Here is a 25,000-nt window from a genome sequence, read left to right as displayed (position 1 = left end):
ACTCCACCAATCCTGGTGTCCTTGGCAGGGTTTCCGTAGTGTAGTGGTCATCACGTTTGCTTCACACGCAAAAGGTCCTCGGTTCGAAACCGAGCGGAAACAATTTGCTTCCGCAGTGCATGTGATTCATTGAATGTGTGTATGTTAACTGATCCCAGTGAGAGCCTGTCACCTATCAAAATGTGACCTTTTGCTCCCTCCTGTCAAAGCACACATCTATTGCTATCAGGCTCATTGTATTTTGGCAAAATCTACAATCTCAGGCCTTTCCGAATGTAACTTTCATCTTTCCTTGGAAGAGATGTATGGTCTTCTTCATTATCTGAGTGAGGACCCCCTGGGGTAGGTATTCACTCTGACATGGGGTTCACTCTGAATGAGTGCACCTCTTGCAATGTCTGCCTGTTGGCTGGCAGCAAAAATAGACAGACCACGCCTCGTAATCGGTCGCCATGGCTCCCAGTCAGAAGGCGCAGTCCTCGTTAGTATAGTGGACAGTATCTCCGCCTGTCACGCGGAAGACCGGGGTTCGATTCCCCGACGGGGAGCTCTTTACTCTTGAAGTCCCATGGGACCTTCATATCAAAACTCGACCTGATGCCTCACCTGCGAGATAGTACGTCTGCTCCACATTGGTGGGGTACAGCTCTCCAGTACTCCACCAATCCTGGTGTCCTTGGCAGGGTTTCCGTAGTGTAGTGGTCATCACGTTTGCTTCACACGCAAAAGGTCCTCGGTTCGAAACCGAGCAGAAACAATTTGCTTCCGCAGTGCATGTGATTCATTGAATGTGTGTATGTTAACTGATCCCAGTGAGAGCCTGTCACCTATCAAAATGTGACCTTTTGCTCCCTCCTGTCAAAGCACACATCTATTGCTATCAGGCTCATTGTATTTTGGCAAAATCTACAATCTCAGTTTTCCCACCAGGGTTTCCGTAGTGTAGTGGTCATCACGTTCGCCTAACACGCGAAAGGTCCTCGGCTCGAAACCGAGCGGAAACAGCACTGTGTTTAAAGTCTCCATGGGTAAAACAAAATTTGCTCACCCTTGCCTTGATCAACAAATAATAGGATTGATGGACTTTGACAACCGCAACTACATTTCAAGTGCCTTTTCTCTATTTGTTAAGTAGATAACTCAAAGACTGAGAAACCTTGTACTTAAGTGGCAAACCATTGTGGTACAAGTCAGTAAATTAGCTTCACAGGTTCTCTGGCTGTTGCACTTTACAAACTGGAGACCACAGTCTGTCATGGTCAGTTGACCTGACTCATCCCATCCTTGCTGAAAGACCACAGTAAGGGCATTTGTCTTCTCAAGGCCATGACTTTGCGGGGGAGACCTGTCCTGAAGTGTACGATCTTTCTTTATTTTCATGGCCTCATCTGAAGGTTCCTGTTGGAGATGGCCTCATGGGGCCTTTCCGAATGTAACTTTCATCTTTCCTTGGAAGAGATGTATGGTCTTCTTCATTATCTGAGTGAGGACCCCCTGGGGTAGGTATTCACTCTGACATGGGGTTCACTCTGAATGAGTGCACCTCTTGCAATGTCTGCCTGTTGGCTGGCAGCAAAAATAGACAGACCACGCCTCGTAATCGGTGGCCATGGCTCCCAGTCAGAAGGCGCAGTCCTCGTTAGTATAGTGGACAGTATCTCCGCCTGTCACGCGGAAGACCGTGGTTCGATTCCCCGACGGGGAGCTCTTTACTCTTGAAGTCCCATGGGACCTTCATATCAAAACTCGACCTGATGCCTCACCTGCGAGATAGTACGTCTGCTCCACATTGGTGGGGTACAGCTCTCCAGTACTCCACCAATCCTGGTGTCCTTGGCAGGGTTTCCGTAGTGTAGTGGTCATCACGTTTGCTTCACACGCAAAAGGTCCTCGGTTCGAAACCGAGCGGAAACAATTTGCTTCTGCAGTGCATGTGATACATTGAATGTGTGTATGTTAACTGATCCCAGTGAGAGCCTGTCACCTATCAAAATGTGACCTTTTGCTCCCTCCTGTCAAAGCACACATCTATTGCTATCAGGCTCATTGTATTTTGGCAAAATCTACAATCTCAGTTTTCCCACCAGGGTTTCCGTAGTGTAGTGGTCATCACGTTCGCCTAACACGCGAAAGGTCCTCGGCTCGAAACCGAGCGGAAACAGCACTGTGTTTAAAATCTCCATGGGTAAAAAAAAATTTGCTCACCCTTGCCTTGATCAACAAATAATAGGATTGATGGACTTTGACAACCGCAACTACATTTCAAGTGCCTTTTCTCTATTTGTTAAGTAGATAACTCAAAGACTGAGAAACCTTGTACTTAAGTGGCAAACCATTGTGGTACAAGTCAGTAAATTAGCTTCACAGGTTCTCTGGCTGTTGCACTTTACAAACTGGAGACCACAGTCTGTCATGGTCAGTTGACCTGACTCATCCCATCCTTGCTGAAAGACCACAGTAAGGGCATTTGTCTTCTCAAGGCCATGACTTTGCGGGGGAGACCTGTCCTGAAGTGTACGATCTTTCTTTATTTTCATGGCCTCATCTGAAGGTTCCTGTTGGAGATGGCCTCATGGGGCCTTTCCGAATGTAACTTTCATCTTTCCTTGGAAGAGATGTATGGTCTTCTTCATTATCTGAGTGAGGACCCCCTGGGGTAGGTATTCACTCTGACATGGGGTTCACTCTGAATGAGTGCACCTCTTGCAATGTCTGCCTGTTGGCTGGCAGCAAAAATAGACAGACCACGCCTCGTAATCGGTGGCCATGGCTCCCAGTCAGAAGGCGCAGTCCTCGTTAGTATAGTGGACAGTATCTCCGCCTGTCACGCGGAAGACCGGGGTTCGATTCCCCGACGGGGAGCTCTTTACTCTTGAAGTCCCATGGGACCTTCATATCAAAACTCGACCTGATGCCTCACCTGCGAGATAGTACGTCTGCTCCACATTGGTGGGGTACAGCTCTCCAGTACTCCACCAATCCTGGTGTCCTTGGCAGGGTTTCCGTAGTGTAGTGGTCATCACGTTTGCTTCACACGCAAAAGGTCCTCGGTTCGAAACCGAGCGGAGACAATTTGCTTCCGCAGTGCATGTGATTCATTGAATGTGTGTATGTTAACTGATCCCAGTGAGAACCTGTCACCTATCAAAATGTGACCTTTTGCTCCCTCCTGTCAAAGCACACATCTATTGCTATCAGGCTCATTGTATTTTGGCAAAATCTACAATCTCAGTTTTCCCAACAGGGTTTCCGTAGTGTAGTGGTCATCACGTTCGCCTAACACGCGAAAGGTCCTCGGCTCGAAACCGAGCAGAAACAGCACTGTGTTTAAAGTCTCCATGGGTAAAAAAAAATTTGCTCACCCTTGCCTTGATCAACAAATAATAGGATTGATGGACTTTGACAACCGCAACTACATTTCAAGTGCCTTTTCTCTATTTGTTAAGTAGATAACTCAAAGACTGAGAAACCTTGTACTTAAGTGGCAAACCATTGTGGTACAAGTCAGTAAATTAGCTTCACAGGTTCTCTGGCTGTTGCACTTTACAAACTGGAGACCACAGTCTGTCATGGTCAGTTGACCTGACTCATCCCATCCTTGCTGAAAGACCACAGTAAGGGCATTTGTCTTCTCAAGGCCATGACTTTGCGGGGGAGACCTGTCCTGAAGTGTACGATCTTTCTTTATTTTCATGGCCTCATCTGAAGGTTCCTGTTGGAGATGGCCTCATGGGGCCTTTCCGAATGTAACTTTCATCTTTCCTTGGAAGAGATGTATGGTCTTCTTCATTATCTGAGTGAGGACCCCCTGGGGTAGGTATTCACTCTGACATGGGGTTCACTCTGAATGAGTGCACCTCTTGCAATGTCTGCCTGTTGGCTGGCAGCAAAAATAGACAGACCACGCCTCGTAATCGGTGGCCATGGCTCCCAGTCAGAAGGCGCAGTCCTCGTTAGTATAGTGGACAGTATCTCCGCCTGTCACGCGGAAGACCGGGGTTCGATTCCCCGACGGGGAGCTCTTTACTCTTGAAGTCCCATGGGACCTTCATATCAAAACTCGACCTGATGCCTCACCTGCGAGATAGTACGTCCGCTCCAGATTGGTGGGGTACAGCTCTCCAGTACTCCACCAATCCTGGTGTCCTTGGCAGGGTTTCCGTAGTGTAGTGGTCATCACGTTTGCTTCACACGCAAAAGGTCCTCGGTTCGAAACCGAGCGGAAACAATTTGCTTCCGCAGTGCATGTGATTCATTGAATGTGTGTATGTTAACTGATCCCAGTGAGAGCCTGTCACCTATCAAAATGTGACCTTTTGCTCCCTCCTGTCAAAGCACACATCTATTGCTATCAGGCTCATTGTATTTTGGCAAAATCTACAATCTCAGTTTTCCCACCAGGGTTTCCGTAGTGTAGTGGTCATCACGTTCGCCTAACACGCGAAATGGTCAGTTGACCTGACTCATCCCATCCTTGCTGAAAGACCACAGTAAGGGCATTTGTCTTCTCAAGGCCATGACTTTGCGGGGGAGACCTGTCCTGAAGTGTACGATCTTTCTTTATTTTCATGGCCTCATCTGAAGGTTCCTGTTGGAGATGGCCTCATGGGGCCTTTCCGAATGTAACTTTCATCTTTCCTTGGAAGAGATGTATGGTCTTCTTCATTATCTGAGTGAGGACCCCCTGGGGTAGGTATTCACTCTGACATGGGGTTCACTCTGAATGAGTGCACCTCTTGCAATGTCTGCCTGTTGGCTGGCAGCAAAAATAGACAGACCACGCCTCGTAATCGGTGGCCATGGCTCCCTGTCAGAAGGCGCAGTCCTCGTTAGTATAGTGGACAGTATCTCCGCCTGTCATGCGGAAGACCGGGGTTCGATTCCCCGACGGGGAGCTCTTTACTCTTGAAGTCCCATGGGACCTTCATATCAAAACTCGACCTGATGCCTCACCTGCGAGATAGTACGTCCGCTCCAGATTGGTGGGGTACAGCTCTCCAGTACTCCACCAATCCCGGTGTCCTTGGCAGGGTTTCCGTAGTGTAGTGGTCATCACGTTTGCTTCACACGCAAAAGGTCCTCGGTTCGAAACCGAGCGGAAACAATTTGCTTCCGCAGTGCATGTGATTCATTGAATGTGTGTATGTTAACTGATCCCAGAGAGAGAGAGCCTGTCACCTATCAAAATGTGACCTTTTGCTCCCTCCTGTCAAAGCACACATCTATTGCTATCAGGCTCATTGTATTTTGGCAAAATCTACAATCTCAGTTTTCCCACCAGGGTTTCCGTAGTGTAGTGGTCATCACGTTCGCCTAACACGCGAAAGGTCCTCGGCTCGAAACCGAGCGGAAACAGCACTGTGTTTAAAGTCTCCATGGGTAAAAAAAAATTTGCTCACCCTTGCCTTGATCAACAAATAATAGGATTGATGGACTTTGACAACCGCAACTACATTTCAAGTGCCTTTTCTCTATTTGTTAAGTAGATAACTCAAAGACTGAGAAACCTTGTACTTAAGTGGCAAACCATTGTGGTACAAGTCAGTAAATTAGCTTCACAGGTTCTCTGGCTGTTGCACTTTACAAACTGGAGACCACAGTCTGTCATGGTCAGTTGACCTGACTCATCCCATCCTTGCTGAAAGACCACAGTAAGGGCATTTGTCTTCTCAAGGCCATGACTTTGCGGGGGAGACCTGTCCTGAAGTGTACGATCTTTCTTTATTTTCATGGCCTCATCTGAAGGTTCCTGTTGGAGATGGCCTCATGGGGCCTTTCCGAATGTAACTTTCATCTTTCCTTGGAAGAGATGTATGGTCTTCTTCATTATCTGAGTGAGGACCCCCTGGGGTAGGTATTCACTCTGACATGGGGTTCACTCTGAATGAGTGCACCTCTTGCAATGTCTGCCTGTTGGCTGGCAGCAAAAATAGACAGACCACGCCTCGTAATCGGTGGCCATGGCTCCCAGTCAGAAGGCGCAGTCCTCGTTAGTATAGTGGACAGTATCTCCGCCTGTCACTCGGAAGACCGGGGTTCGATTCCCCGACGGGGAGCTCTTTACTCTTGAAGTCCCATGGGACCTTCATATCAAAACTCGACCTGATGCCTCACCTGCGAGATAGTACGTCCGCTCCAGATTGGTGGGGTACAGCTCTCCAGTACTCCACCAATCCTGGTGTCCTTGACAGGGTTTCCGTAGTGTAGTGGTCATCACGTTTGCTTCACACGCAAAAGGTCCTCGGTTCGAAACCGAGCGGAAACAATTTGCTTCCGCAGTGCATGTGATTCATTGAATGTGTGTATGTTAACTGATCCCAGTGAGAGCCTGTCACCTATCAAAATGTGACCTTTTGCTCCCTCCTGTCAAAGCACACATCTATTGCTATCAGGCTCATTGTATTTTGGCAAAATCTACAATCTCAGTTTTCCCACCAGGGTTTCCGTAGTGTAGTGGTCATCACGTTCGCCTAACACGCGAAATGGTCAGTTGACCTGACTCATCCCATCCTTGCTGAAAGACCACAGTAAGGGCATTTGTCTTCTCAAGGCCATGACTTTGCGGGGGAGACCTGTCCTGAAGTGTACGATCTTTCTTTATTTTCATGGCCTCATCTGAAGGTTCCTGTTGGAGATGGCCTCATGGGGCCTTTCCGAATGTAACTTTCATCTTTCCTTGGAAGAGATGTATGGTCTTCTTCATTATCTGAGTGAGGACCCCCTGGGGTAGGTATTCACTCTGACATGGGGTTCACTCTGAATGAGTGCACCTCTTGCAATGTCTGCCTGTTGGCTGGCAGCAAAAATAGACAGACCACGCCTCGTAATCGGTGGCCATGGCTCCCTGTCAGAAGGCGCAGTCCTCGTTAGTATAGTGGACAGTATCTCCGCCTGTCATGCGGAAGACCGGGGTTCGATTCCCCGACGGGGAGCTCTTTACTCTTGAAGTCCCATGGGACCTTCATATCAAAACTCGACCTGATGCCTCACCTGCGAGATAGTACGTCCGCTCCAGATTGGTGGGGTACAGCTCTCCAGTACTCCACCAATCCCGGTGTCCTTGGCAGGGTTTCCGTAGTGTAGTGGTCATCACGTTTGCTTCACACGCAAAAGGTCCTCGGTTCGAAACCGAGCGGAAACAATTTGCTTCCGCAGTGCATGTGATTCATTGAATGTGTGTATGTTAACTGATCCCAGAGAGAGAGAGCCTGTCACCTATCAAAATGTGACCTTTTGCTCCCTCCTGTCAAAGCACACATCTATTGCTATCAGGCTCATTGTATTTTGGCAAAATCTACAATCTCAGTTTTCCCACCAGGGTTTCCGTAGTGTAGTGGTCATCACGTTCGCCTAACACGCGAAAGGTCCTCGGCTCGAAACCGAGCGGAAACAGCACTGTGTTTAAAGTCTCCATGGGTAAAAAAAAATTTGCTCACCCTTGCCTTGATCAACAAATAATAGGATTGATGGACTTTGACAACCGCAACTACATTTCAAGTGCCTTTTCTCTATTTGTTAAGTAGATAACTCAAAGACTGAGAAACCTTGTACTTAAGTGGCAAACCATTGTGGTACAAGTCAGTAAATTAGCTTCACAGGTTCTCTGGCTGTTGCACTTTACAAACTGGAGACCACAGTCTGTCATGGTCAGTTGACCTGACTCATCCCATCCTTGCTGAAAGACCACAGTAAGGGCATTTGTCTTCTCAAGGCCATGACTTTGCGGGGGAGACCTGTCCTGAAGTGTACGATCTTTCTTTATTTTCATGGCCTCATCTGAAGGTTCCTGTTGGAGATGGCCTCATGGGGCCTTTCCGAATGTAACTTTCATCTTTCCTTGGAAGAGATGTATGGTCTTCTTCATTATCTGAGTGAGGACCCCCTGGGGTAGGTATTCACTCTGACATGGGGTTCACTCTGAATGAGTGCACCTCTTGCAATGTCTGCCTGTTGGCTGGCAGCAAAAATAGACAGACCACGCCTCGTAATCGGTGGCCATGGCTCCCAGTCAGAAGGCGCAGTCCTCGTTAGTATAGTGGACAGTATCTCCGCCTGTCACGCGGAAGACCGGGGTTCGATTCCCCGACGGGGAGCTCTTTACTCTTGAAGTCCCATGGGACCTTCATATCAAAACTCGACCTGATGCCTCACCTGCGAGATAGTACGTCCGCTCCAGATTGGTGGGGTACAGCTCTCCAGTACTCCACCAATCCTGGTGTCCTTGACAGGGTTTCCGTAGTGTAGTGGTCATCACGTTTGCTTCACACGCAAAAGGTCCTCGGTTCGAAACCGAGCGGAAACAATTTGCTTCCGCAGTGCATGTGATTCATTGAATGTGTGTATGTTAACTGATCCCAGTGAGAGCCTGTCACCTATCAAAACGTGACCTTTTGCTCCCTCCTGTCAAAGCACACATCTATTGCTATCAGGCTCATTGTATTTTGGCAAAATCTACAATCTCAGTTTTCCCACCAGGGTTTCCGTAGTGTAGTGGTCATCACGTTCGCCTAACACGCGAAAGGTCCTCGGCTCGAAACCGAGCGGAAACAGCACTGTGTTTAAAGTCTCCATGGGTAAAAAAAAAATTTGCTCACCCTTGCCTTGATCAACAAATAATAGGATTGATGGACTTTGACAACCGCAACTACATTTCAAGTGCCTTTTCTCTATTTGTTAAGTAGATAACTCAAAGACTGAGAAACCTTGTACTTAAGTGGCAAACCATTGTGGTACAAGTCAGTAAATTAGCTTCACAGGTTCTCTGGCTGTTGCACTTTACAAACTGGAGACCACAGTCTGTCATGGTCAGTTGACCTGACTCATCCCATCCTTGCTGAAAGACCACAGTAAGGGCATTTGTCTTCTCAAGGCCATGACTTTGCGGGGGAGACCTGTCCTGAAGTGTACGATCTTTCTTTATTTTCACGGCCTCATCTGAAGGTTCCTGTTGGAGATGGCCTCATGGGGCCTTTCCGAATGTAACTTTCATCTTTCCTTGGAAGAGATGTATGGTCTTCTTCATTATCTGAGTGAGGACCCCCTGGGGTAGGTATTCACTCTGACATGGGGTTCACTCTGAATGAGTGCACCTCTTGCAATGTCTGCCTGTTGGCTGGCAGCAAAAATAGACAGACCACGCCTCGTAATCTGTGGCCATGGCTCCCTGTCAGAAGGCACAGTCCTCGTTAGTATAGTGGACAGTATCTCCGCCTGTCACGCGGAAGACCGGGGTTCGATTCCCCGACGGGGAGCTCTTTACTCTTGAAGTCCCATGGGACCTTCATATCAAAACTCGACCTGATGCCTCACCTGCGAGATAGTACGTCTTCCAGATTGGTGGGGTACAGCTCTCCAGTACTCCACCAATCCTGGTGTCCTTGGCAGGGTTTCCGTAGTGTAGTGGTCATCACGTTTGCTTCACACGCAAAAGGTCCTCGGTTCGAAACCGAGCGGAAACAATTTGCTTCCGCAGTGCATGTGATTCATTGAATGTGTGTATGTTAACTGATCCCAGTGAGAGCCTGTCACCTATCAAAATGTGACCTTTTGCTCCCTCCTGTCAAAGCACACATCTATTGCTATCAGGCTCATTGTATTTTGGCAAAATCTACAATCTCAGTTTTCCCACCAGGGTTTCCGTAGTGTAGTGGTCATCATGTTCGCCTAACACACGAAAGGTCCTCGGCTCGAAACCGAGCGGAAACAGCACTGTGTTTAAAGTCTCCATGGGTAAAAAAAAAATTGCTCACCCTTGCCTTGATCAACAAATAATAGGATTGATGGACTTTGACAACCGCAACTACATTTCAAGTGCCTTTTCTCTATTTGTTAAGTAGATAACTCAAAGACTGAGAAACCTTGTACTTAAGTGGCAAACCATTGTGGTACAAGTCAGTAAATTAGCTTCACAGGTTCTCTGGCTGTTGCACTTTACAAACTGGAGACCACAGTCTGTCATGGTCAGTTGACCTGACTCATCCCATCCTTGCTGAAAGACCACAGTAAGGGCATTTGTCTTCTCAAGGCCATGACTTTGCGGGGGAGACCTGTCCTGAAGTGTACGATCTTTCTTTATTTTCATGGCCTCATCTGAAGGTTCCTGTTGGAGATGGCCTCATGGGGCCTTTCCGAATGTAACTTTCATCTTTCCTTGGAAGAGATGTATGGTCTTCTTCATTATCTGAGTGAGGACCCCCTGGGGTAGGTATTCACTCTGACATGGGGTTCACTCTGAATGAGTGCACCTCTTGCAATGTCTGCCTGTTGGCTGGCAGCAAAAATAGACAGACCACGCCTCGTAATCGGTCGCCATGGCTCCCAGTCAGAAGGCGCAGTCCTCGTTAGTATAGTGGACAGTATCTCCGCCTGTCACGCGGAAGACCGGGGTTCGATTCCCCGACGGGGAGCTCTTTACTCTTGAAGTCCCATGGGACCTTCATATCAAAACTCGACCTGATGCCTCACCTGCGAGATAGTACGTCCGCTCCAGATTGGTGGGGTACAGCTCTCCAGTACTCCACCAATCCTGGTGTCCTTGGCAGGGTTTCCGTAGTGTAGTGGTCATCACGTTTGCTTCACACGCAAAAGGTCCTCGGTTCGAAACCGAGCGGAAACAATTTGCTTCCGCAGTGCATGTGATTCATTGAATGTGTGTATGTTAACTGATCCCAGTGAGAGCCTGTCACCTATCAAAACGTGACCTTTTGCTCCCTCCTGTCAAAGCACACATCTATTGCTATCAGGCTCATTGTATTTTGGCAAAATCTACAATCTCAGTTTTCCCACCAGGGTTTCCGTAGTGTAGTGGTCATCACGTTCGCCTAACACGCGAAAGGTCCTCGGCTCGAAACCGAGCGGAAACAGCACTGTGTTTAAAGTCTCCATGGGTAAAAAAAAAATTTGCTCACCCTTGCCTTGATCAACAAATAATAGGATTGATGGACTTTGACAACCGCAACTACATTTCAAGTGCCTTTTCTCTATTTGTTAAGTAGATAACTCAAAGACTGAGAAACCTTGTACTTAAGTGGCAAACCATTGTGGTACAAGTCAGTAAATTAGCTTCACAGGTTCTCTGGCTGTTGCACTTTACAAACTGGAGACCACAGTCTGTCATGGTCAGTTGACCTGACTCATCCCATCCTTGCTGAAAGACCACAGTAAGGGCATTTGTCTTCTCAAGGCCATGACTTTGCGGGGGAGACCTGTCCTGAAGTGTACGATCTTTCTTTATTTTCATGGCCTCATCTGAAGGTTCCTGTTGGAGATGGCCTCATGGGGCCTTTCCGAATGTAACTTTCATCTTTCCTTGGAAGAGATGTATGGTCTTCTTCATTATCTGAGTGAGGACCCCCTGGGGTAGGTATTCACTCTGACATGGGGTTCACTCTGAATGAGTGCACCTCTTGCAATGTCTGCCTGTTGGCTGGCAGCAAAAATAGACAGACCACGCCTCGTAATCGGTCGCCATGGCTCCCAGTCAGAAGGCGCAGTCCTCGTTAGTATAGTGGACAGTATCTCCGCCTGTCACGTGGAAGACCGGGGTTCGATTTCCCGACGGGGAGCTCTTTACTCTTGAAGTCCCATGGGACCTTCATATCAAAACTCGACCTGATGCCTCACCTGCGAGATAGTACGTCTGCTCCACATTGGTGGGGTACAGCTCTCCAGTACTCCACCAATCCTGGTGTCCTTGGCAGGGTTTCCGTAGTGTAGTGGTCATCACGTTTGCTTCACACGCAAAAGGTCCTCGGTTCGAAACCGAGCGGAGACAATTTGCTTCCTCAGTGCATGTGATTCATTGAATGTGTGTAAGTTAACTGATCCCAGTGAGAGCCTGTCACCTATCAAAATGTGACCTTTTGCTCCCTCCTGTCAAAGCACACATCTATTGCTATCAGGCTCATTGTATTTTGGCAAAATCTACAATCTCAGTTTTCCCACCAGGGTTTCCGTAGTGTAGTGGTCATCACGTTCGCCTAACACGCGAAAGGTCCTTTTGCTCGAAACCGAGCGGAAACAGCACTGTGTTTAAAGTCTCCATGGGTAAAAAAAAATTTGCTCACCCTTGCCTTGATCAACAAATAATAGGATTGATGGACTTTGACAACCGCAACTACATTTCAAGTGCCTTTTCTCTATTTGTTAAGTAGATAACTCAAAGACTGAGAAACCTTGTACTTAAGTGGCAAACCATTGTGGTACAAGTCAGTAAATTAGCTTCACAGGTTCTCTGGCTGTTGCACTTTACAAACTGGAGACCACAGTCTGTCATGGTCAGTTGACCTGACTCATCCCATCCTTGCTGAAAGACCACAGTAAGGGCATTTGTCTTCTCAAGGCCATGACTTTGCGGGGGAGACCTGTCCTGAAGTGTACGATCTTTCTTTATTTTCATGGCCTCATCTGAAGGTTCCTGTTGGAGATGGCCTCATGGGGCCTTTCCGAATGTAACTTTCATCTTTCCTTGGAAGAGATGTATGGTCTTCTTCATTATCTGAGTGAGGACCCCCTGGGGTAGGTATTCACTCTGACATGGGGTTCACTCTGAATGAGTGCACCTCTTGCAATGTCTGCCTGTTGGCTGGCAGCAAAAATAGACAGACCACGCCTCGTAATCGGTCGCCATGGCTCCCAGTCAGAAGGCGCAGTCCTCGTTAGTATAGTGGACAGTATCTCCGCCTGTCACGCGGAAGACCGGGGTTCGATTTCCCGACGGGGAGCTCTTTACTCTTGAAGTCCCATGGGACCTTCATATCAAAACTCGACCTGATGCCTCACCTGCGAGATAGTACGTCTGCTCCACATTGGTGGGGTACAGCTCTCCAGTACTCCACCAATCCTGGTGTCCTTGGCAGGGTTTCCGTAGTGTAGTGGTCATCACGTTTGCTTCACACGCAAAAGGTCCTCGGTTCGAAACCGAGCGGAGACAATTTGCTTCCTCAGTGCATGTGATTCATTGAGTGTGTGTAAGTTAACTGATCCCAGTGAGAGCCTGTCACCTATCAAAATGTGACCTTTTGCTCCCTCCTGTCAAAGCACACATCTATTGCTATCAGGCTCATTGTATTTTGGCAAAATCTACAATCTCAGTTTTCCCACCAGGGTTTCCGTAGTGTAGTGGTCATCACGTTCGCCTAACACGCGAAAGGTCCTTTTGCTCGAAACCGAGCGGAAACAGCACTGTGTTTAAAGTCTCCATGGGTAAAAAAAAATTTGCTCACCCTTGCCTTGATCAACAAATAATAGGATTGATGGACTTTGACAACCGCAACTACATTTCAAGTGCCTTTTCTCTATTTGTTAAGTAGATAACTCAAAGACTGAGAAACCTTGTACTTAAGTGGCAAACCATTGTGGTACAAGTCAGTAAATTAGCTTCACAGGTTCTCTGGCTGTTGCACTTTACAAACTGGAGACCACAGTCTGTCATGGTCAGTTGACCTGACTCATCCCATCCTTGCTGAAAGACCACAGTAAGGGCATTTGTCTTCTCAAGGCCATGACTTTGCGGGGGAGACCTGTCCTGAAGTGTACGATCTTTCTTTATTTTCATGGCCTCATCTGAAGGTTCCTGTTGGAGATGGCCTCATGGGGCCTTTCCGAATGTAACTTTCATCTTTCCTTGGAAGAGATGTATGGTCTTCTTCATTATCTGAGTGAGGACCCCCTGGGGTAGGTATTCACTCTGACATGGGGTTCACTCTGAATGAGTGCACCTCTTGCAATGTCTGCCTGTTGGCTGGCAGCAAAAATAGACAGACCACGCCTCGTAATCGGTCGCCATGGCTCCCAGTCAGAAGGCGCAGTCCTCGTTAGTATAGTGGACAGTATCTCCGCCTGTCACGCGGAAGACCGGGGTTCGATTCCCCGACGGGGAGCTCTTTACTCTTGAAGTCCCATGGGACCTTCATATCAAAACTCGACCTGATGCCTCACCTGCGAGATAGTACGTCCGCTCCAGATTGGTGGGGTACAGCTCTCCAGTACTCCACCAATCCTGGTGTCCTTGGCAGGGTTTCCGTAGTGTAGTCGTCATCACGTTTGCTTCACACGCAAAAGGTCCTCGGTTCGAAACCGAGCGGAAACAATTTGCTTCCGCAGTGCATGTGATTCATTGAATGTGTGTATGTTAACTGATCCCAGTGAGAGCCTGTCACCTATCAAAACGTGACCTTTTGCTCCCTCCTGTCAAAGCACACATCTATTGCTATCAGGCTCATTGTATTTTGGCAAAATCTACAATCTCAGTTTTCCCACCAGGGTTTCCGTAGTGTAGTGGTCATCACGTTCGCCTAACACGCGAAAGGTCCTCGGCTCGAAACCGAGCGGAAACAGCACTGTGTTTAAAGTCTCCATGGGTAAAAAAAAAATTTGCTCACCCTTGCCTTGATCAACAAATAATAGGATTGATGGACTTTGACAACCGCAACTACATTTCAAGTGCCTTTTCTCTATTTGTTAAGTAGATAACTCAAAGACTGAGAAACCTTGTACTTAAGTGGCAAACCATTGTGGTACAAGTCAGTAAATTAGCTTCACAGGTTCTCTGGCTGTTGCACTTTACAAACTGGAGACCACAGTCTGTCATGGTCAGTTGACCTGACTCATCCCATCCTTGCTGAAAGACCACAGTAAGGGCATTTGTCTTCTCAAGGCCATGACTTTGCGGGGGAGACCTGTCCTGAAGTGTACGATCTTTCTTTATTTTCATGGCCTCATCTGAAGGTTCCTGTTGGAGATGGCCTCATGGGGCCTTTCCGAATGTAACTTTCATCTTTCCTTGGAAGAGATGTATGGTCTTCTTCATTATCTGAGTGAGGACCCCCTGGGGTAGGTATTCACTCTGACATGGGGTTCACTCTGAATGAGTGCACCTCTTGCAATGTCTGCCTGTTGGCTGGCAGCAAAAATAGACAGACCACGCCTCGTAATCGGTGGCCGTGGCTCCCAGTCAGAAGGCGCAGTCCTCGTTAGTATAGTGGACAGTATCTCCGCCTGTCACGCGGAAGACCGGGGTTCGATTCCCCGACGGGGAGCTCTTTACTCTTGAAGTCCCATGGGACCTTCATATCAAAACTCGACCTGATGCCTCACCTGCGAGATAGTACGTCCGCTCCAGATTGGTGGGGTACAGCTCTCCAGTACTCCACCAATCCTGGTGTCCTTGGCAGGGTTTCCGTAGTGTAGTGGTCATCACGTTTGCTTCACACGCAAAAGGTCCTCGGTTCGAAACCGAGCGGAAACAATTTGCTTCCGCAGTGCATGTGATTCATTGAATGTGTGTATGTTAACTGATCCCAGTGAGAGCCTGTCACCTATCAAAACGTGACCTTTTGCTCCCTCCTGTCAAAGCACACATCTATTGCTATCAGGCTCATTGTATTTTGGCAAAATCTACAATCTCAGTTTTCCCACCAGGGTTTCCGTAGTGTAGTGGTCATCACGTTCGCCTAACACGCGAAAGGTCCTCGGCTCGAAACCGAGCGGAAACAGCACTGTGTTTAAAGTCTCCATGGGTAAAAAAAAAATTTGCTCACCCTTGCCTTGATCAACAAATAATAGGATTGATGGACTTTGACAACCGCAACTACATTTCAAGTGCCTTTTCTCTATTTGTTAAGTAGATAACTCAAAGACTGAGAAACCTTGTACTTAAGTGGCAAACCATTGTGGTACAAGTCAGTAAATTAGCTTCACAGGTTCTCTGGCTGTTGCACTTTACAAACTGGAGACCACAGTCTGTCATGGTCAGTTGACCTGACTCATCCCATCCTTGCTGAAAGACCACAGTAAGGGCATTTGTCTTCTCAAGGCCATGACTTTGCGGGGGAGACCTGTCCTGAAGTGTACGATCTTTCTTTATTTTCATGGCCTCATCTGAAGGTTCCTGTTGGAGATGGCCTCATGGGGCCTTTCCGAATGTAACTTTCATCTTTCCTTGGAAGAGATGTATGGTCTTCTTCATTATCTGAGTGAGGACCCCCTGGGGTAGGTATTCACTCTGACATGGGGTTCACTCTGAATGAGTGCACCTCTTGCAATGTCTGCCTGTTGGCTGGCAGCAAAAATAGACAGACCACGCCTCGTAATCGGTCGCCATGGCTCCCAGTCAGAAGGCGCAGTCCTCGTTAGTATAGTGGACAGTATCTCCGCCTGTCACGCGGAAGACCGGGGTTCGATTTCCCGACGGGGAGCTCTTTACTCTTGAAGTCCCATGGGACCTTCATATCAAAACTCGACCTGATGCCTCACCTGCGAGATAGTACGTCTGCTCCACATTGGTGGGGTACAGCTCTCCAGTACTCCACCAATCCTGGTGTCCTTGGCAGGGTTTCCGTAGTGTAGTGGTCATCACGTTTGCTTCACACGCAAAAGGTCCTCGGTTCGAAACCGAGCGGAGACAATTTGCTTCCTCAGTGCATGTGATTCATTGAATGTGTGTAAGTTAACTGATCCCAGTGAGAGCCTGTCACCTATCAAAATGTGACCTTTTGCTCCCTCCTGTCAAAGCACACATCTATTGCTATCAGGCTCATTGTATTTTGGCAAAATCTACAATCTCAGTTTTCCCACCAGGGTTTCCGTAGTGTAGTGGTCATCACGTTCGCCTAACACGCGAAAGGTCCTTTTGCTCGAAACCGAGCGGAAACAGCACTGTGTTTAAAGTCTCCATGGGTAAAAAAAAATTTGCTCACCCTTGCCTTGATCAACAAATAATAGGATTGATGGACTTTGACAACCGCAACTACATTTCAAGTGCCTTTTCTCTATTTGTTAAGTAGATAACTCAAAGACTGAGAAACCTTGTACTTAAGTGGCAAACCATTGTGGTACAAGTCAGTAAATTAGCTTCACAGGTTCTCTGGCTGTTGCACTTTACAAACTGGAGACCACAGTCTGTCATGGTCAGTTGACCTGACTCATCCCATCCTTGCTGAAAGACCACAGTAAGGGCATTTGTCTTCTCAAGGCCATGACTTTGCGGGGGAGACCTGTCCTGAAGTGTACGATCTTTCTTTATTTTCATGGCCTCATCTGAAGGTTCCTGTTGGAGATGGCCTCATGGGGCCTTTCCGAATGTAACTTTCATCTTTCCTTGGAAGAGATGTATGGTCTTCTTCATTATCTGAGTGAGGACCCCCTGGGGTAGGTATTCACTCTGACATGGGGTTCACTCTGAATGAGTGCACCTCTTGCAATGTCTGCCTGTTGGCTGGCAGCAAAAATAGACAGACCACGCCTCGTAATCGGTGGCCATGGCTCCCTGTCAGAAGGCGCAGTCCTCGTTAGTATAGTGGACAGTATCTCCGCCTGTCACGCGGAAGACCGGGGTTCGATTCCCCGACGGGGAGCTCTTTACTCTTGAAGTCCCATGGGACCTTCATATCAAAACTCGACCTGATGCCTCACCTGCGAGATAGTACGTCCGCTCCAGATTGGTGGGGTACAGCTCTCCAGTACTCCACCAATCCCGTTGTCCTTGGCAGGGTTTCCGTAGTGTAGTGGTCATCACGTTTGCTTCACACGCAAAAGGTCCTCGGTTCGAAACCGAGCGGAAACAATTTGCTTCCGCAGTGCATGTGATTCATTGAATGTGTGTATGTTAACTGATCCCAGTGAGAGCCTGTCACCTATCAAAATGTGACCTTTTGCTCCCTCCTGTCAAAGCACACATCTATTGCTATCAGGCTCATTGTATTTTGGCAAAATCTACAATCTCAGTTTTCCCACCAGGGTTTCCGTAGTGTAGTGGTCATCACGTTCGCCTAACACGCGAAAGGTCCTCGGCTCGAAACCGAGCGGAAACAGCACTGTGTTTAAAGTCTCCATGGGTAAAAAAAAAATTGCTCACCCTTGCCTTGATCAACAAATAATAGGATTGATGGACTTTGACAACCGCAACTACATTTCAAGTGCCTTTTCTCTATTTGTTAAGTAGATAACTCAAAGACTGAGAAACCTTGTACTTAAGTGGCAAACCATTGTGGTACAAGTCAGTAAATTAGCTTCACAGGTTCTCTGGCTGTTGCACTTTACAAACTGGAGACCACAGTCTGTCATGGTCAGTTGACCTGACTCATCCCATCCTTGCTGAAAGACCACAGTAAGGGCATTTGTCTTCTCAAGGCCATGACTTTGCGGGGGAGACCTGTCCTGAAGTGTACGATCTTTCTTTATTTTCATGGCCTCATCTGAAGGTTCCTGTTGGAGATGGCCTCATGGGGCCTTTCCGAATGTAACTTTCATCTTTCCTTGGAAGAGATGTATGGTCTTCTTCATTATCTGAGTGAGGACCCCCTGGGGTAGGTATTCACTCTGACATGGGGTTCACTCTGAATGAGTGCACCTCTTGCAATGTCTGCCTGTTGGCTGGCAGCAAAAATAGACAGACCACGCCTCGTAATCGGTGGCCATGGCTCCCTGTCAGAAGGCGCAGTCCTCGTTAGTATAGTGGACAGTATCTCCGCCTGTCACGCGGAAGACCGGGGTTCGATTCCCCGACGGGGAGCTCTTTACTCTTGAAGTCCCATGGGACCTTCATATCAAAACTCGACCTGATGCCTCACCTGCGAGATAGTACGTCCGCTCCAGATTGGTGGGGTACAGCTCTCCAGTACTCCACCAATCCCGTTGTCCTTGGCAGGGTTTCCGTAGTGTAGTGGTCATCACGTTTGCTTCACACGCAAAAGGTCCTCGGTTCGAAACCGAGCGGAAACAATTTGCTTCCGCAGTGCATGTGATTCATTGAATGTGTGTATGTTAACTGATCCCAGTGAGAGCCTGTCACCTATCAAAATGTGACCTTTTGCTCCCTCCTGTCAAAGCACACATCTATTGCTATCAGGCTCATTGTATTTTGGCAAAATCTACAATCTCAGTTTTCCCACCAGGGTTTCCGTAGTGTAGTGGTCATCACGTTCGCCTAACACGCGAAAGGTCCTCGGCTCGAAACCGAGCGGAAACAGCACTGTGTTTAAAGTCTCCATGGGTAAAAAAAAAATTGCTCACCCTTGCCTTGATCAACAAATAATAGGATTGATGGACTTTGACAACCGCAACTACATTTCAAGTGCCTTTTCTCTATTTGTTAAGTAGATAACTCAAAGACTGAGAAACCTTGTACTTAAGTGGCAAACCATTGTGGTACAAGTCAGTAAATTAGCTTCACAGGTTCTCTGGCTGTTGCACTTTACAAACTGGAGACCACAGTCTGTCATGGTCAGTTGACCTGACTCATCCCATCCTTGCTGAAAGACCACAGTAAGGGCATTTGTCTTCTCAAGGCCATGACTTTGCGGGGGAGACCTGTCCTGAAGTGTACGATCTTTCTTTATTTTCATGGCCTCATCTGAAGGTTCCTGTTGGAGATGGCCTCATGGGGCCTTTCCGAATGTAACTTTCATCTTTCCTTGGAAGAGATGTATGGTCTTCTTCATTATCTGAGTGAGGACCCCCTGGGGTAGGTATTCACTCTGACATGGGGTTCACTCTGAATGAGTGCACCTCTTGCAATGTCTGCCTGTTGGCTGGCAGCAAAAATAGACAGACCACGCCTCGTAATCGGTGGCCATGGCTCCCAGTCAGAAGGCGCAGTCCTCGTTAGTATAGTGGACAGTATCTCCGCCTGTCACGCGGAAGACCGGGGTTCGATTCCCCGACGGGGAGCTCTTTACTCTTGAAGTCCCATGGGACCTTCATATCAAAACTCGACCTGATGCCTCACCTGCGAGATAGTACGTCTGCTCCACATTGGTGGGGTACAGCTCTCCAGTACTCCACCAATCCTGGTGTCCTTGGCAGGGTTTCCGTAGTGTAGTGGTCATCACGTTTGCTTCACACGCAAAAGGTCCTCGGTTCGAAACCGAGCGGAGACAATTTGCTTCCGCAGTGCATGTGATTCATTGAATGTGTGTATGTTAACTGATCCCAGTGAGAGCCTGTCACCTATCAAAATGTGACCTTTTGCTCCCTCCTGTCAAAGCACACATCTATTGCTATCAGGCTCATTGTATTTTGGCAAAATCTACAATCTCAGTTTTCCCACCAGGGTTTCCGTAGTGTAGTGGTCATCACGTTCGCCTAACACGCGAAAGGTCCTTTTGCTCGAAACCGAGCGGAAACAGCACTGTGTTTAAAGTCTCCATGGGTAAAAAAAAATTTGCTCACCCTTGCCTTGATCAACAAATAATAGGATTGATGGACTTTGACAACCGCAACTACATTTCAAGTGCCTTTTCTCTATTTGTTAAGTAGATAACTCAAAGACTGAGAAACCTTGTACTTAAGTGGCAAACCATTGTGGTACAAGTCAGTAAATTAGCTTCACAGGTTCTCTGGCTGTTGCACTTTACAAACTGGAGACCACAGTCTGTCATGGTCAGTTGACCTGACTCATCCCATCCTTGCTGAAAGACCACAGTAAGGGCATTTGTCTTCTCAAGGCCATGACTTTGCGGGGGAGACCTGTCCTGAAGTGTACGATCTTTCTTTATTTTCATGGCCTCATCTGAAGGTTCCTGTTGGAGATGGCCTCATGGGGCCTTTCCGAATGTAACTTTCATCTTTCCTTGGAAGAGATGTATGGTCTTCTTCATTATCTGAGTGAGGACCCCCTGGGGTAGGTATTCACTCTGACATGGGGTTCACTCTGAATGAGTGCACCTCTTGCAATGTCTGCCTGTTGGCTGGCAGCAAAAATAGACAGACCACGCCTCGTAATCGGTGGCCATGGCTCCCAGTCAGAAGGCGCAGTCCTCGTTAGTATAGTGGACAGTATCTCCGCCTGTCACGCGGAAGACCGGGGTTCGATTCCCCGACGGGGAGCTCTTTACTCTTGAAGTCCCATGGGACCTTCATATCAAAACTCGACCTGATGCCTCACCTGCGAGATAGTACGTCTGCTCCACATTGGTGGGGTACAGCTCTCCAGTACTCCACCAATCCTGGTGTCCTTGGCAGGGTTTCCGTAGTGTAGTGGTCATCACGTTTGCTTCACACGCAAAAGGTCCTCGGTTCGAAACCGAGCGGAGACAATTTGCTTCCGCAGTGCATGTGATTCATTGAATGTGTGTATGTTAACTGATCCCAGTGAGAGCCTGTCACCTATCAAAATGTGACCTTTTGCTCCCTCCTGTCAAAGCACACATCTATTGCTATCAGGCTCATTGTATTTTGGCAAAATCTACAATCTCAGTTTTCCCACCAGGGTTTCCGTAGTGTAGTGGTCATCACGTTCGCCTAACACGCGAAAGGTCCTTTTGCTCGAAACCGAGCGGAAACAGCACTGTGTTTAAAGTCTCCATGGGTAAAAAAAAATTTGCTCACCCTTGCCTTGATCAACAAATAATAGGATTGATGGACTTTGACAACCGCAACTACATTTCAAGTGCCTTTTCTCTATTTGTTAAGTAGATAACTCAAAGACTGAGAAACCTTGTACTTAAGTGGCAAACCATTGTGGTACAAGTCAGTAAATTAGCTTCACAGGTTCTCTGGCTGTTGCACTTTACAAACTGGAGACCACAGTCTGTCATGGTCAGTTGACCTGACTCATCCCATCCTTGCTGAAAGACCACAGTAAGGGCATTTGTCTTCTCAAGGCCATGACTTTGCGGGGGAGACCTGTCCTGAAGTGTACGATCTTTCTTTATTTTCATGGCCTCATCTGAAGGTTCCTGTTGGAGATGGCCTCATGGGGCCTTTCCGAATGTAACTTTCATCTTTCCTTGGAAGAGATGTATGGTCTTCTTCATTATCTGAGTGAGGACCCCCTGGGGTAGGTATTCACTCTGACATGGGGTTCACTCTGAATGAGTGCACCTCTTGCAATGTCTGCCTGTTGGCTGGCAGCAAAAATAGACAGACCACGCCTCGTAATCGGTGGCCATGGCTCCCAGTCAGAAGGCGCAGTCCTCGTTAGTATAGTGGACAGTATCTCCGCCTGTCACGCGGAAGACCGGGGTTCGATTCCCCGACGGGGAGCTCTTTACTCTTGAAGTCCCATGGGACCTTCATATCAAAACTCGACCTGATGCCTCACCTGCGAGATAGTACGTCTGCTCCACATTGGTGGGGTACAGCTCTCCAGTACTCCACCAATCCTGGTGTCCTTGGCAGGGTTTCCGTAGTGTAGTGGTCATCACGTTTGCTTCACACGCAAAAGGTCCTCGGTTCGAAACCGAGCGGAGACAATTTGCTTCCGCAGTGCATGTGATTCATTGAATGTGTGTATGTTAACTGATCCCAGTGAGAGCCTGTCACCTATCAAAATGTGACCTTTTGCTCCCTCCTGTCAAAGCACACATCTATTGCTATCAGGCTCATTGTATTTTGGCAAAATCTACAATCTCAGTTTTCCCACCAGGGTTTCCGTAGTGTAGTGGTCATCACGTTCGCCTAACACGCGAAAGGTCCTTTTGCTCGAAACCGAGCGGAAACAGCACTGTGTTTAAAGTCTCCATGGGTAAAAAAAAATTTGCTCACCCTTGCCTTGATCAACAAATAATAGGATTGATGGACTTTGACAACCGCAACTACATTTCAAGTGCCTTTTCTCTATTTGTTAAGTAGATAACTCAAAGACTGAGAAACCTTGTACTTAAGTGGCAAACCATTGTGGTACAAGTCAGTAAATTAGCTTCACAGGTTCTCTGGCTGTTGCACTTTACAAACTGGAGACCACAGTCTGTCATGGTCAGTTGACCTGACTCATCCCATCCTTGCTGAAAGACCACAGTAAGGGCATTTGTCTTCTCAAGGCCATGACTTTGCGGGGGAGACCTGTCCTGAAGTGTACGATCTTTCTTTATTTTCATGGCCTCATCTGAAGGTTCCTGTTGGAGATGGCCTCATGGGGCCTTTCCGAATGTAACTTTCATCTTTCCTTGGAAGAGATGTATGGTCTTCTTCATTATCTGAGTGAGGACCCCCTGGGGTAGGTATTCACTCTGACATGGGGTTCACTCTGAATGAGTGCACCTCTTGCAATGTCTGCCTGTTGGCTGGCAGCAAAAATAGACAGACCACGCCTCGTAATCGGTCGCCATGGCTCCCAGTCAGAAGGCGCAGTCCTCGTTAGTATAGTGGACAGTATCTCCGCCTGTCACGCGGAAGACCGGGGTTCGATTCCCCGACGGGGAGCTCTTTACTCTTGAAGTCCCATGGGACCTTCATATCAAAACTCGACCTGATGCCTCACCTGCGAGATAGTACGTCCGCTCCAGATTGGTGGGGTACAGCTCTCCAGTACTCCACCAATCCCGTTGTCCTTGGCAGGGTTTCCGTAGTGTAGTGGTCATCACGTTTGCTTCACACGCAAAAGGTCCTCGGTTCGAAACCGAGCGGAAACAATTTGCTTCCGCAGTGCATGTGATTCATTGAATGTGTGTATGTTAACTGATCCCAGTGAGAGCCTGTCACCTATCAAAATGTGACCTTTTGCTCCCTCCTGTCAAAGCACACATCTATTGCTATCAGGCTCATTGTATTTTGGCAAAATCTACAATCTCAGTTTTCCCACCAGGGTTTCCGTAGTGTAGTGGTCATCACGTTCGCCTAACACGCGAAAGGTCCTCGGCTCGAAACCGAGCGGAAACAGCACTGTGTTTAAAGTCTCCATGGGTAAAAAAAAAATTGCTCACCCTTGCCTTGATCAACAAATAATAGGATTGATGGACTTTGACAACCGCAACTACATTTCAAGTGCCTTTTCTCTATTTGTTAAGTAGATAACTCAAAGACTGAGAAACCTTGTACTTAAGTGGCAAACCATTGTGGTACAAGTCAGTAAATTAGCTTCACAGGTTCTCTGGCTGTTGCACTTTACAAACTGGAGACCACAGTCTGTCATGGTCAGTTGACCTGACTCATCCCATCCTTGCTGAAAGACCACAGTAAGGGCATTTGTCTTCTCAAGGCCATGACTTTGCGGGGGAGACCTGTCCTGAAGTGTACGATCTTTCTTTATTTTCATGGCCTCATCTGAAGGTTCCTGTTGGAGATGGCCTCATGGGGCCTTTCCGAATGTAACTTTCATCTTTCCTTGGAAGAGATGTATGGTCTTCTTCATTATCTGAGTGAGGACCCCCTGGGGTAGGTATTCACTCTGACATGGGGTTCACTCTGAATGAGTGCACCTCTTGCAATGTCTGCCTGTTGGCTGGCAGCAAAAATAGACAGACCACGCCTCGTAATCGGTGGCCATGGCTCCCAGTCAGAAGGCGCAGTCCTCGTTAGTATAGTGGACAGTATCTCCGCCTGTCACGCGGAAGACCGGGGTTCGATTCCCCGACGGGGAGCTCTTTACTCTTGAAGTCCCATGGGACCTTCATATCAAAACTCGACCTGATGCCTCACCTGCGAGATAGTACGTCTGCTCCACATTGGTGGGGTACAGCTCTCCAGTACTCCACCAATCCTGGTGTCCTTGGCAGGGTTTCCGTAGTGTAGTGGTCATCACGTTTGCTTCACACGCAAAAGGTCCTCGGTTCGAAACCGAGCGGAGACAATTTGCTTCCGCAGTGCATGTGATTCATTGAATGTGTGTATGTTAACTGATCCCAGTGAGAGCCTGTCACCTATCAAAATGTGACCTTTTGCTCCCTCCTGTCAAAGCACACATCTATTGCTATCAGGCTCATTGTATTTTGGCAAAATCTACAATCTCAGTTTTCCCACCAGGGTTTCCGTAGTGTAGTGGTCATCACGTTCGCCTAACACGCGAAAGGTCCTTTTGCTCGAAACCGAGCGGAAACAGCACTGTGTTTAAAGTCTCCATGGGTAAAAAAAAATTTGCTCACCCTTGCCTTGATCAACAAATAATAGGATTGATGGACTTTGACAACCGCAACTACATTTCAAGTGCCTTTTCTCTATTTGTTAAGTAGATAACTCAAAGACTGAGAAACCTTGTACTTAAGTGGCAAACCATTGTGGTACAAGTCAGTAAATTAGCTTCACAGGTTCTCTGGCTGTTGCACTTTACAAACTGGAGACCACA

General features: G+C 47.8%; 61 non-coding genes across 61 annotated transcripts; all 61 read left to right on the top strand.

Annotated features, from left to right (window-relative positions):
• The first annotated feature begins 29 nt into the window (after window positions 1-29).
• trnav-cac (transfer RNA valine (anticodon CAC)) lies at window positions 30-102 on the top strand. The gene has a single exon. It is a non-coding gene; the product is annotated as a tRNA-Val (tRNA).
• A 374-nt stretch (window positions 103-476) lies between these two features.
• trnad-guc (transfer RNA aspartic acid (anticodon GUC)) lies at window positions 477-548 on the top strand. Its single transcript has one exon. It is a non-coding gene; the product is annotated as a tRNA-Asp (tRNA).
• A 136-nt stretch (window positions 549-684) lies between these two features.
• trnav-cac (transfer RNA valine (anticodon CAC)) lies at window positions 685-757 on the top strand. The gene has a single exon. It is a non-coding gene; the product is annotated as a tRNA-Val (tRNA).
• Window positions 758-931: 174 nt separating this feature from the next.
• On the top strand, window positions 932-1,004 carry trnav-aac (transfer RNA valine (anticodon AAC)). The gene has a single exon. It is a non-coding gene; the product is annotated as a tRNA-Val (tRNA).
• An 837-nt stretch (window positions 1,005-1,841) lies between these two features.
• Window positions 1,842-1,914, top strand: trnav-cac (transfer RNA valine (anticodon CAC)). Its single transcript has one exon. It is a non-coding gene; the product is annotated as a tRNA-Val (tRNA).
• Window positions 1,915-2,088: 174 nt separating this feature from the next.
• Window positions 2,089-2,161, top strand: trnav-aac (transfer RNA valine (anticodon AAC)). The gene has a single exon. It is a non-coding gene; the product is annotated as a tRNA-Val (tRNA).
• Window positions 2,162-2,790: 629 nt separating this feature from the next.
• trnad-guc (transfer RNA aspartic acid (anticodon GUC)) lies at window positions 2,791-2,862 on the top strand. The gene has a single exon. It is a non-coding gene; the product is annotated as a tRNA-Asp (tRNA).
• Window positions 2,863-2,998: 136 nt separating this feature from the next.
• trnav-cac (transfer RNA valine (anticodon CAC)) lies at window positions 2,999-3,071 on the top strand. Its single transcript has one exon. It is a non-coding gene; the product is annotated as a tRNA-Val (tRNA).
• A 174-nt stretch (window positions 3,072-3,245) lies between these two features.
• Window positions 3,246-3,318, top strand: trnav-aac (transfer RNA valine (anticodon AAC)). Its single transcript has one exon. It is a non-coding gene; the product is annotated as a tRNA-Val (tRNA).
• A 629-nt stretch (window positions 3,319-3,947) lies between these two features.
• On the top strand, window positions 3,948-4,019 carry trnad-guc (transfer RNA aspartic acid (anticodon GUC)). The gene has a single exon. It is a non-coding gene; the product is annotated as a tRNA-Asp (tRNA).
• Window positions 4,020-4,155: 136 nt separating this feature from the next.
• Window positions 4,156-4,228, top strand: trnav-cac (transfer RNA valine (anticodon CAC)). The gene has a single exon. It is a non-coding gene; the product is annotated as a tRNA-Val (tRNA).
• A 595-nt stretch (window positions 4,229-4,823) lies between these two features.
• Window positions 4,824-4,895, top strand: trnad-guc (transfer RNA aspartic acid (anticodon GUC)). The gene has a single exon. It is a non-coding gene; the product is annotated as a tRNA-Asp (tRNA).
• Window positions 4,896-5,031: 136 nt separating this feature from the next.
• trnav-cac (transfer RNA valine (anticodon CAC)) lies at window positions 5,032-5,104 on the top strand. The gene has a single exon. It is a non-coding gene; the product is annotated as a tRNA-Val (tRNA).
• A 178-nt stretch (window positions 5,105-5,282) lies between these two features.
• trnav-aac (transfer RNA valine (anticodon AAC)) lies at window positions 5,283-5,355 on the top strand. Its single transcript has one exon. It is a non-coding gene; the product is annotated as a tRNA-Val (tRNA).
• Window positions 5,356-5,984: 629 nt separating this feature from the next.
• trnad-guc (transfer RNA aspartic acid (anticodon GUC)) lies at window positions 5,985-6,056 on the top strand. Its single transcript has one exon. It is a non-coding gene; the product is annotated as a tRNA-Asp (tRNA).
• Window positions 6,057-6,192: 136 nt separating this feature from the next.
• Window positions 6,193-6,265, top strand: trnav-cac (transfer RNA valine (anticodon CAC)). The gene has a single exon. It is a non-coding gene; the product is annotated as a tRNA-Val (tRNA).
• Window positions 6,266-6,860: 595 nt separating this feature from the next.
• On the top strand, window positions 6,861-6,932 carry trnad-guc (transfer RNA aspartic acid (anticodon GUC)). Its single transcript has one exon. It is a non-coding gene; the product is annotated as a tRNA-Asp (tRNA).
• A 136-nt stretch (window positions 6,933-7,068) lies between these two features.
• On the top strand, window positions 7,069-7,141 carry trnav-cac (transfer RNA valine (anticodon CAC)). Its single transcript has one exon. It is a non-coding gene; the product is annotated as a tRNA-Val (tRNA).
• Window positions 7,142-7,319: 178 nt separating this feature from the next.
• trnav-aac (transfer RNA valine (anticodon AAC)) lies at window positions 7,320-7,392 on the top strand. Its single transcript has one exon. It is a non-coding gene; the product is annotated as a tRNA-Val (tRNA).
• Window positions 7,393-8,021: 629 nt separating this feature from the next.
• On the top strand, window positions 8,022-8,093 carry trnad-guc (transfer RNA aspartic acid (anticodon GUC)). Its single transcript has one exon. It is a non-coding gene; the product is annotated as a tRNA-Asp (tRNA).
• A 136-nt stretch (window positions 8,094-8,229) lies between these two features.
• On the top strand, window positions 8,230-8,302 carry trnav-cac (transfer RNA valine (anticodon CAC)). The gene has a single exon. It is a non-coding gene; the product is annotated as a tRNA-Val (tRNA).
• A 174-nt stretch (window positions 8,303-8,476) lies between these two features.
• trnav-aac (transfer RNA valine (anticodon AAC)) lies at window positions 8,477-8,549 on the top strand. Its single transcript has one exon. It is a non-coding gene; the product is annotated as a tRNA-Val (tRNA).
• Window positions 8,550-9,179: 630 nt separating this feature from the next.
• Window positions 9,180-9,251, top strand: trnad-guc (transfer RNA aspartic acid (anticodon GUC)). The gene has a single exon. It is a non-coding gene; the product is annotated as a tRNA-Asp (tRNA).
• A 134-nt stretch (window positions 9,252-9,385) lies between these two features.
• On the top strand, window positions 9,386-9,458 carry trnav-cac (transfer RNA valine (anticodon CAC)). The gene has a single exon. It is a non-coding gene; the product is annotated as a tRNA-Val (tRNA).
• A 174-nt stretch (window positions 9,459-9,632) lies between these two features.
• On the top strand, window positions 9,633-9,705 carry trnav-aac (transfer RNA valine (anticodon AAC)). Its single transcript has one exon. It is a non-coding gene; the product is annotated as a tRNA-Val (tRNA).
• Window positions 9,706-10,334: 629 nt separating this feature from the next.
• On the top strand, window positions 10,335-10,406 carry trnad-guc (transfer RNA aspartic acid (anticodon GUC)). The gene has a single exon. It is a non-coding gene; the product is annotated as a tRNA-Asp (tRNA).
• Window positions 10,407-10,542: 136 nt separating this feature from the next.
• trnav-cac (transfer RNA valine (anticodon CAC)) lies at window positions 10,543-10,615 on the top strand. The gene has a single exon. It is a non-coding gene; the product is annotated as a tRNA-Val (tRNA).
• A 174-nt stretch (window positions 10,616-10,789) lies between these two features.
• Window positions 10,790-10,862, top strand: trnav-aac (transfer RNA valine (anticodon AAC)). The gene has a single exon. It is a non-coding gene; the product is annotated as a tRNA-Val (tRNA).
• Window positions 10,863-11,700: 838 nt separating this feature from the next.
• Window positions 11,701-11,773, top strand: trnav-cac (transfer RNA valine (anticodon CAC)). The gene has a single exon. It is a non-coding gene; the product is annotated as a tRNA-Val (tRNA).
• A 174-nt stretch (window positions 11,774-11,947) lies between these two features.
• trnav-aac (transfer RNA valine (anticodon AAC)) lies at window positions 11,948-12,021 on the top strand. Its single transcript has one exon. It is a non-coding gene; the product is annotated as a tRNA-Val (tRNA).
• An 837-nt stretch (window positions 12,022-12,858) lies between these two features.
• trnav-cac (transfer RNA valine (anticodon CAC)) lies at window positions 12,859-12,931 on the top strand. Its single transcript has one exon. It is a non-coding gene; the product is annotated as a tRNA-Val (tRNA).
• A 174-nt stretch (window positions 12,932-13,105) lies between these two features.
• On the top strand, window positions 13,106-13,179 carry trnav-aac (transfer RNA valine (anticodon AAC)). Its single transcript has one exon. It is a non-coding gene; the product is annotated as a tRNA-Val (tRNA).
• A 629-nt stretch (window positions 13,180-13,808) lies between these two features.
• On the top strand, window positions 13,809-13,880 carry trnad-guc (transfer RNA aspartic acid (anticodon GUC)). The gene has a single exon. It is a non-coding gene; the product is annotated as a tRNA-Asp (tRNA).
• Window positions 13,881-14,016: 136 nt separating this feature from the next.
• Window positions 14,017-14,089, top strand: trnav-cac (transfer RNA valine (anticodon CAC)). Its single transcript has one exon. It is a non-coding gene; the product is annotated as a tRNA-Val (tRNA).
• Window positions 14,090-14,263: 174 nt separating this feature from the next.
• trnav-aac (transfer RNA valine (anticodon AAC)) lies at window positions 14,264-14,336 on the top strand. Its single transcript has one exon. It is a non-coding gene; the product is annotated as a tRNA-Val (tRNA).
• A 630-nt stretch (window positions 14,337-14,966) lies between these two features.
• Window positions 14,967-15,038, top strand: trnad-guc (transfer RNA aspartic acid (anticodon GUC)). The gene has a single exon. It is a non-coding gene; the product is annotated as a tRNA-Asp (tRNA).
• Window positions 15,039-15,174: 136 nt separating this feature from the next.
• trnav-cac (transfer RNA valine (anticodon CAC)) lies at window positions 15,175-15,247 on the top strand. Its single transcript has one exon. It is a non-coding gene; the product is annotated as a tRNA-Val (tRNA).
• A 174-nt stretch (window positions 15,248-15,421) lies between these two features.
• trnav-aac (transfer RNA valine (anticodon AAC)) lies at window positions 15,422-15,494 on the top strand. Its single transcript has one exon. It is a non-coding gene; the product is annotated as a tRNA-Val (tRNA).
• Window positions 15,495-16,332: 838 nt separating this feature from the next.
• Window positions 16,333-16,405, top strand: trnav-cac (transfer RNA valine (anticodon CAC)). The gene has a single exon. It is a non-coding gene; the product is annotated as a tRNA-Val (tRNA).
• A 174-nt stretch (window positions 16,406-16,579) lies between these two features.
• On the top strand, window positions 16,580-16,653 carry trnav-aac (transfer RNA valine (anticodon AAC)). The gene has a single exon. It is a non-coding gene; the product is annotated as a tRNA-Val (tRNA).
• Window positions 16,654-17,282: 629 nt separating this feature from the next.
• trnad-guc (transfer RNA aspartic acid (anticodon GUC)) lies at window positions 17,283-17,354 on the top strand. The gene has a single exon. It is a non-coding gene; the product is annotated as a tRNA-Asp (tRNA).
• A 136-nt stretch (window positions 17,355-17,490) lies between these two features.
• On the top strand, window positions 17,491-17,563 carry trnav-cac (transfer RNA valine (anticodon CAC)). The gene has a single exon. It is a non-coding gene; the product is annotated as a tRNA-Val (tRNA).
• Window positions 17,564-17,737: 174 nt separating this feature from the next.
• On the top strand, window positions 17,738-17,810 carry trnav-aac (transfer RNA valine (anticodon AAC)). Its single transcript has one exon. It is a non-coding gene; the product is annotated as a tRNA-Val (tRNA).
• Window positions 17,811-18,439: 629 nt separating this feature from the next.
• trnad-guc (transfer RNA aspartic acid (anticodon GUC)) lies at window positions 18,440-18,511 on the top strand. The gene has a single exon. It is a non-coding gene; the product is annotated as a tRNA-Asp (tRNA).
• Window positions 18,512-18,647: 136 nt separating this feature from the next.
• On the top strand, window positions 18,648-18,720 carry trnav-cac (transfer RNA valine (anticodon CAC)). The gene has a single exon. It is a non-coding gene; the product is annotated as a tRNA-Val (tRNA).
• Window positions 18,721-18,894: 174 nt separating this feature from the next.
• trnav-aac (transfer RNA valine (anticodon AAC)) lies at window positions 18,895-18,967 on the top strand. Its single transcript has one exon. It is a non-coding gene; the product is annotated as a tRNA-Val (tRNA).
• Window positions 18,968-19,596: 629 nt separating this feature from the next.
• trnad-guc (transfer RNA aspartic acid (anticodon GUC)) lies at window positions 19,597-19,668 on the top strand. The gene has a single exon. It is a non-coding gene; the product is annotated as a tRNA-Asp (tRNA).
• Window positions 19,669-19,804: 136 nt separating this feature from the next.
• Window positions 19,805-19,877, top strand: trnav-cac (transfer RNA valine (anticodon CAC)). Its single transcript has one exon. It is a non-coding gene; the product is annotated as a tRNA-Val (tRNA).
• Window positions 19,878-20,051: 174 nt separating this feature from the next.
• Window positions 20,052-20,125, top strand: trnav-aac (transfer RNA valine (anticodon AAC)). The gene has a single exon. It is a non-coding gene; the product is annotated as a tRNA-Val (tRNA).
• A 629-nt stretch (window positions 20,126-20,754) lies between these two features.
• trnad-guc (transfer RNA aspartic acid (anticodon GUC)) lies at window positions 20,755-20,826 on the top strand. The gene has a single exon. It is a non-coding gene; the product is annotated as a tRNA-Asp (tRNA).
• A 136-nt stretch (window positions 20,827-20,962) lies between these two features.
• On the top strand, window positions 20,963-21,035 carry trnav-cac (transfer RNA valine (anticodon CAC)). The gene has a single exon. It is a non-coding gene; the product is annotated as a tRNA-Val (tRNA).
• A 174-nt stretch (window positions 21,036-21,209) lies between these two features.
• Window positions 21,210-21,283, top strand: trnav-aac (transfer RNA valine (anticodon AAC)). Its single transcript has one exon. It is a non-coding gene; the product is annotated as a tRNA-Val (tRNA).
• A 629-nt stretch (window positions 21,284-21,912) lies between these two features.
• trnad-guc (transfer RNA aspartic acid (anticodon GUC)) lies at window positions 21,913-21,984 on the top strand. The gene has a single exon. It is a non-coding gene; the product is annotated as a tRNA-Asp (tRNA).
• A 136-nt stretch (window positions 21,985-22,120) lies between these two features.
• Window positions 22,121-22,193, top strand: trnav-cac (transfer RNA valine (anticodon CAC)). The gene has a single exon. It is a non-coding gene; the product is annotated as a tRNA-Val (tRNA).
• Window positions 22,194-22,367: 174 nt separating this feature from the next.
• Window positions 22,368-22,441, top strand: trnav-aac (transfer RNA valine (anticodon AAC)). The gene has a single exon. It is a non-coding gene; the product is annotated as a tRNA-Val (tRNA).
• Window positions 22,442-23,070: 629 nt separating this feature from the next.
• On the top strand, window positions 23,071-23,142 carry trnad-guc (transfer RNA aspartic acid (anticodon GUC)). The gene has a single exon. It is a non-coding gene; the product is annotated as a tRNA-Asp (tRNA).
• A 136-nt stretch (window positions 23,143-23,278) lies between these two features.
• trnav-cac (transfer RNA valine (anticodon CAC)) lies at window positions 23,279-23,351 on the top strand. The gene has a single exon. It is a non-coding gene; the product is annotated as a tRNA-Val (tRNA).
• Window positions 23,352-23,525: 174 nt separating this feature from the next.
• On the top strand, window positions 23,526-23,598 carry trnav-aac (transfer RNA valine (anticodon AAC)). Its single transcript has one exon. It is a non-coding gene; the product is annotated as a tRNA-Val (tRNA).
• A 629-nt stretch (window positions 23,599-24,227) lies between these two features.
• On the top strand, window positions 24,228-24,299 carry trnad-guc (transfer RNA aspartic acid (anticodon GUC)). The gene has a single exon. It is a non-coding gene; the product is annotated as a tRNA-Asp (tRNA).
• Window positions 24,300-24,435: 136 nt separating this feature from the next.
• Window positions 24,436-24,508, top strand: trnav-cac (transfer RNA valine (anticodon CAC)). The gene has a single exon. It is a non-coding gene; the product is annotated as a tRNA-Val (tRNA).
• A 174-nt stretch (window positions 24,509-24,682) lies between these two features.
• Window positions 24,683-24,756, top strand: trnav-aac (transfer RNA valine (anticodon AAC)). The gene has a single exon. It is a non-coding gene; the product is annotated as a tRNA-Val (tRNA).
• Window positions 24,757-25,000: the final 244 nt, after the last annotated feature.

Source organism: Solea solea, chromosome 18 (genome assembly GCF_958295425.1).
Source record: "Solea solea chromosome 18, fSolSol10.1, whole genome shotgun sequence".
NCBI classification, from domain to species: domain Eukaryota; kingdom Metazoa; phylum Chordata; class Actinopteri; order Pleuronectiformes; family Soleidae; genus Solea; species Solea solea.
The sequence above is the reverse complement of the archived record's forward strand: the minus strand, read 5'-3'. Positions and strand labels throughout refer to the sequence as shown.